We start from the raw sequence: 8189 nt of genomic DNA, 5'->3' as shown, positions 1-8189 counted from the left end.
CACCTACCTATTCACTCCAAAAACAGAAGCCATAACAAACTGAAGCAACAGTTATGCTAAAGTCCAACTTGGTGAAGAAATGAGTTTGTATAGGAATTACTAATAGGTGTATAGGCATGAGATCACATGCCCAACCCAATAAGAGGGATGACTCACAAAATTGGGAAGCCTAGAGTTTGCTACATAACCTGTAGGCAGCTCCACATAGCTAAGAAATCTCTTGGCAGCTGGGCAACATGGCTGGCCAGTCTCCTCCACCACCAGTTACTTAGTGCTTCTAAAAGACAAGGAGGAACCTTTTAGCAAGTTCCAGTTTCCCCAGACTTATTCAGATGATCTATTAAGTCTCACTAGCTTTCTCCTCCCTCCCCCAGGGAATGTTTCAATTTGGAGGAAACCGCTCAACAACATTAATTCTTCTTTCTTAGAGAAGGCTGAGCAATCCGCCGTTGGGATAGGCATCTTTTTTTTTTTTCACAGTGATTCAGGGACAGTAGTATTAATAATTGGGTAGAGACTGAGGATATTCAAACAGTATTTGGGATATTCTCACAAAACAAATGACTGTCCCATAAAATTTTGAAAGATCAGGCTGGCTGATCAAGTGGGTGTAAAACATTATTATATGAATCCAGAACCTAAGTCTACATACATACAATTAAAGTACCTTTGAAAATGTTTAAAAGTACTGACCTTTCCAAGAATAGAACTACTGTGTAAAATGACAGAAAATTGTGCCTTTTTTACAAATTGAAATGACCGTGAATTTCGAACACTCTGAAACCCCTGCCACGGGTCCTCAGCGTGGATATTTAACAATAGCCACTATGACTGTGCACTCACCGTTTTCTTGCCCTAAAGGTGTAAACAACTGACTCCATCAATATTTCTTTTGTGCGACCAAGAGTGCACACACTGAGGTGTGAGTGATGGTCTTTGTTCTTCAGACGCTTTATTTTACACATGAAGCACATGTAACATTAAACTAGATTAAAATACAAAGCAGCATAATAATTACCAAATAAATAGAACATAAAAAATAAAACAGTGGGCACCCCATCATACTCGATTCCTAAAACCCAAGTATCCCAACCTAGAATTTTTTGTCTGTTTTTGTTTTTGTTTATCAAAAGGTTTTTTTTATGTGTATGGGTGTTTTGCATGTCTGTGTACTACGTATGTACTTGGTACCTGCAGAGGTCAGAACAGCAGTCAGATCACCTGGAACTGGATTTACAGACAGTTGGGAGCTACCATGTGGGTGCTGGGTTTCAAACCTAGGTCCTCTGGAAAAGTAGCAGCCAGTGTCCTTACCCACTGAACCATCTCTCTAGCTTCCTGAATATTGTTTTTGAATTTTACTTTTACTTTAAGGAAAAGTTTGGTTTTATGTAATGTCATAACTGAATCCATTTCTTTGTGCATTGGTTTGAAAGAGAATAGGTTTGTTGTATAAGTATGTATGCCTAAGGAATGATTTTAAGGTTTAAAAAAATGGGCCTATCCCTTGTTGGGCATCAATGGGAGGAGAATCCCTTGGTCCTGCCAAAATCGATGCCCCAGTGTAGGGGAATGTCATGGCCAGGAGGTGGGAGAGGGTGGGTGGGTGGGAGGGTGGGGGAGAACCCTCATAGAGGCAGGGAGGGGATGGGATAGGAGGTTTATGGAGGGGGACCAGGAAAGGGGATAACATTTGAAATGTAAATAAAATAAAAAAAAATAGGCCTATCTTGTAACTATCCTTATTCTCAGACTTCCTTTTACTATAAATTTATTATTAAGTTGTACAGTCGTGTTGTTCTGTGTGACATTTCATTTCTGCTCCTGAATAATACTCTACAATGTATTTATGCATTTTGTTGATGAAAATGCCATTGAATGTTTGTTATTATGAAATATATTTCTATCATTCCTTTTGATGTTTCCTGATGAACATCTGAAAAAGAACAGATTGAGACCTGGAATTGCTTGGTTAGAGAAGATCCATAGACAAGATATTGCCAAATAGTTTCTCAAAGGAGTTATGCCCATTGGTAAGCAGGTCTTGAATACATAAAATTCTTAATACAAATTTTCATGATTTACTATTATCAGACTTTTTTTTGCCATGAACTTAAAATACTGCCAATGATCTTAAATTGTAATACTATAACCTTAATTTATTCTTCCCAGATTGTTAATGAAAGTTGCCATACTTTTCTGTACTGATTGTCAAAAATATGTTCATGGTTTTTACTTGTTTTTACTTATTTTACTTAAAGTTTCCATTCTTAATATTTATTTACAGAACTTTTGTTTTGTAGCTTGTCTTTCCATATTCTTTATGGTATCTTTGAAACCCATAAATTCTCAATGTAAGCCTATAGGCCATTATTTCACGGGTCTTTGTTTTTGCTAGTAGTACTACTTTCAGGGTCTTGTTCAGAAAATGCTCTATTACTTTGATATCAGAAACACATTCTGTACATTTTTTTTTCCAAATGTTTTCGGGTGTTTGCTTTTTTATGTCTCCAACTTAAGTCTGTCTGGTCTTTTTATTGTATATACTGTATAGTAAGTATCTGACTATTTTTAACACATGAATACCCTCAGTGATCTACTACACTCTCTATCATGTGTCACAGCTGCATATATGTGAAGATCTGTTTCTATTCCTACAATCTGTTTCAGTGATGAAGGTAAGCTATCATCAAATAGTGCCCTTACAACTTGATGGTAACCCATAGCTTTCAAATTGGACTTAATGTCTACGCAACAGGAGGAAACCTTGTCAAATAGCTGGGGCTGCTGATTCTGTGGGTCTAAAAAGGAACCTATTTCTGCCACTTTATTAAACCAGCACAATTCCTAACTGCATTCTAACTACCCTTCTAAATACCCACAGTTAAATCCCTACCTCTCACAACAACAAAAACAAAAAAAACTTCTTTATGCAGCCGACGGATACTATTACAGAAAGCCACTCTAGTCAAAATGCAGAGAACAATTCCCAGAGATCAGGAAGTTTCCAGCCACAGTTGTTAACATCTACAGCACAACCCTCAAACCTACAGCTCAGGACACATGGAAGAGGGGAGAGAAAGATCCTAAGGATAACAGGACCAGGAAGTTGACTGTGAGAGTGCACCTCTTAGAAATGAAAGGGAAGCTACACCCATGATATTTTGAGAATCTGGCTACCTGAACAGAACCTGAATGATGATAATACCAATAGACATACTAAGATGGAAGAGGAATATCTTATAGTGCTCTGTCCATAAACAAAGATCTATAGTCAACTATCAACTGCGGAGACAGGGAAAAGTTGTCTTTCCTAGGAATGAGCCTCTTAATTGTTTATGTAATACCAAATAGTCAGCTTTGAAGTCATATATATATTTATATCTTAAGCAGACTCAAAAGGGTGTGTTATTACATTATTTAAGTCTGTGTGTATTTAACAATAGTAATTTAAGGAAAAGAGGTCAGAGAGAGAGAGAGAGAGTTGGGGAGTAGAATATGGGACACGTTGGAAGAAGGAGAAAGAGGGGAAAGAGAAGAAAATAATATGATTACATTTTAAAATAAAATAAAACATTTGTGATTGGGGGAGTTTTTTGTTAAATTATTTTATGTATTTATATTCCAAATGTTGTCCCCTACCCTGTCCCCCACCTCAGATTTTTCACCTCATTCCCCTCCCCTTTGCCTCTGAGAAGATACTCTCCCACCCCCAACTCACCCCCCCCCACAAACATCCCCCTTCCATGGAACATCAAGTCTCCATGGGATTAGGTACCTCATCTCCCATTTGTGCTGGAGGCTTCAGACCAGCCCATGTATATTTTTTTGGTTGGTAGCTCAGTTTCTGGTAGTTCCTAAGGGTCCAGGTTTGTTGATACTGTTGTTCTTCCTATGGGGTTGCTACCCCCTTCAGCTCCTCCAGTCCTTCCCCTAACTCTTCCACATGGGTCCCCAACCTCAGTCCAATGGTCAGCTATAAGCATCTGCATCTGTCTCAGCCAGCTGCCGGTAGAGCCTCTCAAATGACAGCCACTCTAAACTCCTGTCTGCAAGTACAACATGGCATCAGTAATAGTGTTGGGGTTTGGTGCCTGCATATGGATGGATCCCAAGTTGAGCCAGTCACTGGATGGCCTTTCCTTCAGTCTCTGCTTCATTTTGTTTCCTGCATTTCCTTTAGACTGGAACAATTCTGGATCAAAAAAATTGAAGGTTGGTGGGTGGATAGGGAGATGGAGAGGGAGATAAACTCTGTCTTAAGAAACCAAGAAAAAAAAGTGGAGCATGGAGCAATTATAAGTTTCTTCCACAATGTACCAGGACTTGGGAACACATGATTTGTAGAGATGTAAAGATTCTGGTTTGGTCTGATGATAAGCAAGTGTGTATAATGCCAGTGCACCAATTATCAAATACACATTTTAGATCATTGGGTTCTTCTATTATGTCCTTTATGTTACAGGTAATATATTGCAAAGGTTATGCTAAGAGTATCAACAGTAACTGAAAGGATCATATCAATTATCTCACTGAGTGAAAATGGAGAATCAGGGTAGAGCCCAGTGGTAGCATCCACGCCCTAGGTAGTAGTGGGAGAGATACAGGGAACCTAACTGGTTGGGAAGAAGTTGTAAACTTTCACTATTGGCCTGAAAAGTTTCCCTATGGAACTGACAAAAGTTACCACTAATTAGTAGTGAATTTGTAGGGTACCATGGCATCCTTTAGATTGACTATAGAAACTGATATTGTAGTCTGAAAAATCAGGAATCTGAATGTGTTAAAGTGCTTTGAAGAATGCCAAGAAGAGGTTAAGGATTACTGTATGTCTAACCCAAAATGGCAAAACATATCCTAGAGAAAAATGATAGACTAGACGTTTTTCCTAGAAAAATCTCATTTCCCATGCCACTATTTGTGAATGATCTAGAGACTCCTAGAAAACACACTTCAGGAATTTCCACACCTCCTACAAATAGGAGGAGTGATACTAGCTTCACTCATTATTTATAGGTATTCATAGAGATGTGTAAGCTGCTTTGATTTTGGAAAGAACTAGATGTGGGCTTAGTGCTTCACTTGTAAGCAGCTAAATTGAAAAGGGAGTTGTATGTTACAGATTGCCTTGTAGCCTTTCTTCTTTTGTTTTTTTAAAACAACTTTATTTTACAAAACAAAGATAAATGTACAGATTTTAAACATTTTTTGCTTAAAATTATACATTTTTGTCAGTACTTTTTTTTCAGATTTTAACATAATTTTTACATAAAACTATATGAATATATTTTTTAGTCAGTACTTGATTTTTTTAAAGGTTTGAAGTAGCCTTTCTTCTTGACATAATGCTGGGAACCAGAAACCAGAGATATGAGTGAGATCACATCTCACTCACATCGCTCTTGAGACATAGGGGAATAGGGTTGGCTACATTTTAAATGAAAAGGAAGAAAAGGAAGAAATGAGAAGAAAACTTAAGAATAGCATAATCTCTGAAAACAACCTAAAATAGGGGGAGTAAAAGTAAGACTGGCAGACCACTTTAAGCATGAGAGATGTCAGCAAGATACACCGAGGAGGAAAGGAACAGATACAGGGTGACAGACATAAACAAAGTGGGGAGGTCCTACTGTAGACCCATATTCTGTGGATACTGTGCAAACCAAAGGGCACGTTTCTTGGAAGCAGCCAACATTCCTATCATCCCCTCAATCTTACTCAAAAGACTGATTAAGAGCAGACCCTTCAGTCATGAATCGAGGCTGCACACTGTAGAAGGAATGTAGTCACAGCACCAAGAAGACTGCATGAATAAATGAACATCACTGAGTGTGATCAGTTTTCTTTTCTTTTTCTGAAGAAAGGAACAGGATGCTACAAATACCTAATGGCTTACTTCAGGCAGTGTGCTCAGCAAAGACCTCTCTCCAGATGACAGTTTTATTTTATTATTTTTAAAATAGTTTTTGCATGTATATGTTTACTGTGTGTGTGTGTGTGTGTGTGTGTGTGTGTGTCTTGGGTGGGTGCACAGGTCAAAGGACAATCCACAATAGTGTGTTCTCTTTTTTGTTTCTCTCTCTCTCTCCACTGTATGATTGCTGAGGATTGAGCTCTCCTGGCCTCAAATGGCAGCAAGTGCTTTTACCAGCTCTCACATGATGGACAATTTTCCCTAAGCTTTGAAAGCTGAGAAATCAGCCATTCCATTTTCTATAATTACATAATAGCAAAAGCCCCGAGGACAGAATGTGTTTGGCATATTCAGGGAAGAGGGAACAATACAGTAAAACCAAAGGAAAGAGACCTGGGAAGGGAAGTGGGAGACAATGATGATGAAAAGAGAGGCAGGATGCTGATCACAGTTCAGTACGAGAACTCATCTTGTGTGTCAGGTTGTCTGAGTTAAGAGATAACACTAAGACAGCCACTCTTTGGTATTTCTGTGACGGTTTTTGAATGACATTAGCTTTTGAGTAAAGAGGATAAATGCTCCCTACTGTGAATATGTGTCATCTGCTTTGGGAATGCAGACACAACAGATAAAAAGGGGGCAGGTTTACTCTTTCTTCATAAAGTAGGCCACTCATCATCCCCCCTCCCGGCCACCAGAGTTACAGCTTTTTTGGAGGGGGTGGCTTTGAATGCCAGAGGATGCACCGACCAGCTAGAAACTTGGGCCAAACTGTACAAGTGGCTGCCTTGATTCTCCGTTTAAAGGTAGATCACAGGATTCCCTGCCCTCCACAGTCATATGAGCCAATTTTCAATATAAACATCACTTTCCACTCTGAATTCTCACTCCCCTCCCCCAACTATTGGTTCTGTTTCTCTGCATAATTGTAGTCAAGTTGAAAGCACATTTTAAGAACAAATCCTTGTTATTGAGGGAAATGGGTTGTAGGACTCCTGTGTTATTTTCGTGGAGTTTTCTTACTAGCTCTTGGAAATCTCACATAGCTTCAGACATTGACTATTTTCCATACATTTGGCTTCAGATTGGAATGTGCACATCAGTTAACATACTTTCTCATTCCTATAACATGCCTGGGAATAATTATGAGCATACTGCTAGTGTTCATGGAAGATTATAAATAAATTTTACCAAGTGGATTCTTATATCCACCACATTTGAATATTGAAGGTCAACAGAAGGGTGTTTGTTTTGAGATGTATTTGAATGTTGAAAATTGACATGAGTTAATGATGCACATGTCATGGTAATGAAAACACCAGGGTTTCTGAATGAGTAACATCATGCACCACACTTAAAGAGAGACCATTTGAGAAGATATCATAATGAAACCTATAATTTTGTAAACTAAATAAAATAAAATAAAACAAACAAATCTAGAAAAAAGAGTTCCAAGTTTGGCCAGATAAAAATTTAAAGTATCTTAGCAGTGGCATATTATTCAGTTTTCTCTAGAAAAAAAAAGAGCTAGAAAATTATATGGATAGATGAATAGGTGGGTATATAGAGGAATTAAAGAATGTTAGATAGATAGACAGACAGACAGACAGACAGACAGACAGATAGATAGATAGATAGATAGATGAGAGAAAATTTATTCTGAAACTTGGCTCAAGTGAATATTGACTAAAGAAAAGATAAAAGAAAAACATGACTGATACTAGGTATGGTGGGAGAGAAATTTTATTTTAGATATGTAAGAGAGCATAGCTAAGGCAGAAACATCTAGGAAAGTCTAGAGTGATCCTGAGCTGGGCAATGTGGGGAGAGGGAAGAAGAGAGTGTAGAGAGGGGGTGAGTGCAGTGGGGAGAGGGGATAGAAGAGAGGAGAGAGGGGAGATGGGAGAAGGGAGAGCCAAATCAACAGGCCAGGAGGTTAAAGGGTAGACCAAAGGGGCTGGTAATCAAGATGGCTGTATTATATAGGGAAGGACATCTGTGGGAAGAGCAGCCCAGCCTCTTGCCTGGAGAGTTTAGGATAGATAAAAGGTATGTCATCTATACCCATCTATACCCTGTAAAAGGTAGGGACTAAGTAATGCTGGGGAAATCTGGTGGTCACATCCTCTTTGATATATTAAATAGACTACCAGCCATTCGTCCCAGGTTTGAGACCTAACAGGTATCTCCTAATTCAGTCAAAGCACTATATATGCTTAAACATCACAGTGGGTATAAGTATAAACATGATAGAAATGCATGTAACAGCAAGGGG

Source organism: Micromys minutus (assembly GCF_963924665.1).
Source record: "Micromys minutus genome assembly, chromosome: X".
In the NCBI taxonomy this organism is placed as follows: Eukaryota; Metazoa; Chordata; class Mammalia; order Rodentia; family Muridae; genus Micromys; species Micromys minutus.
Note: the sequence above shows the minus strand (reverse complement) of the source record.